Here is a 1535-nt window from a genome sequence, read left to right on the forward strand (position 1 = left end):
TTTTGAAACAAGTTCTTAATAAAAATCCAGGCATTATGAAATGAGATTTTATGACACTTTGTTGTTGTTATGATACTACACATGTTTAAATTTCTATTTAATTTGGAAACCCTAAGTTTACTTGAAGACAAATAACATTAATTTTAATTTATTTCATAATAAAACTTTGGATAACTGATGCCCTACTAATCTTTCCCCCCCCCCCCCACTATTGGGTGATCTTTATTGGGCAAATGAGTGGGGTGAGGTGGGGCAGGCCAGGGTGGGGCAAGGAAGACTCTAGGAGGCTGAATCAGAAGCCTCGGAGCTATCCTTGACATCAGTGCTCTCGGTGGTCTCGCTGACCTCACTGAGGTCCTTGCTGTCTCCTCCACTATCCTCAGCAGCCAGGCCCTTCTCCTCCCGGGAGGCCTCGCCCGAGATTGGAAGCGAATTGCCCTTGGCCTACACCTTATTCTCAATGGGTCCCAGCACCACGTGTCTGCCCTTCTCCTTCAGCTCCAGTTGCCGCCTCAGCTCATATGCCATTTGGGTGAGGTCCCGCTTCATGGCGTAAGCGTCTTCCCCATCTGCATAGTATTTGGGTTCCACTTCACTGATCTGAAAGTTGAGGGTGTTGGAATAGAGGTGCAGGGCGGCCCGATTACTCTTCCTGACGTGCAGAGAGACGTATTTGGCATTGAAGTTCTCAATCATAGCTCGGGACGCCTGGTCCATCAGCTTCTGCGCCAAACCAAGGCGTCGGTGGGAACGTTTCACAGCCAGTGATGTGATATGTCCATGGGGTACATCATCTGGGTCCTCTTCCATTTTGGCCAGGACATAGCCTACAATCTTCCCGTTCTCATCCTCGGCGATGTAAGAGAGCTGGGGCCAGGAGAGACCGTGGTAGAAATAGTACTTCATCTGGTAGTTCTCGGGTAGGCAGAGCAGGTTACAGTGCTGCGTGTTCATCAGGTCCTCGGGCCTCGCGTTGCGGATGTTCATGATGGCGTTGAAGGGTCTCGAGTCCCAGCGAAGCCACACCGGTGCGGCCGGGAGGGGCTGGGCTCGCAAGGACGGCCCCTACTAATCTTTAAGTGATATTTTGGGAGAGCTAAGTGTGGATCTGTTAAGAAATCCTAAAAATCTACTTTTTATCATTGCCTACTGAAAGACTTCAGATAAATTAAAAAAAATGTTTCAAAAGTCAATTTGAGGGTCTGTATGGGCTACAAACATTTATGTGAGGTGGGACTGAACAGAATAAACTGATGAGAACAACTGACAAGGAGAATTTACATTTCATATGATATTTAAATCCATTGCCCTGAAATCAGTTCCAACTCAGAGCTACCTCATAGGGCAGAGTAGAAGTATCGGATTTCGGAGGGTCCTAATATTTATATATGGAAGCCGACTGCCACCTCTTTCTCCCAGAGGGGCTGCTGGGTTGAACTACGAAACTTTTGGTTAGCAGCTGAGTACTTAATCACTGTGCCACAAATGTAAAGGGATTTATTTACCTAGTTAGTTTTTAACTAGCAACGTATTGT

General features: G+C 46.8%; 1 pseudogene across 1 annotated transcript; it reads right to left on the reverse strand.

Moving 5' to 3' along the window:
* Nucleotides 1-279: 279 nt before the first annotated feature.
* Nucleotides 280-1009, reverse strand: LOC102819942 (annotated as a pseudogene). Its single transcript, XR_438680.1, has one exon. The product of XR_438680.1 is annotated as a N(alpha)-acetyltransferase 10, NatA catalytic subunit pseudogene (transcript).
* Between the last annotated feature and the right edge of the window lie 526 nt (nucleotides 1010-1535).

The sequence above is a fragment of the Chrysochloris asiatica genome, unplaced genomic scaffold (assembly GCF_000296735.1).
Source record: "Chrysochloris asiatica unplaced genomic scaffold, ChrAsi1.0 scaffold00012, whole genome shotgun sequence".
NCBI lineage: Eukaryota > Metazoa > Chordata > Mammalia > Afrosoricida > Chrysochloridae > Chrysochloris > Chrysochloris asiatica.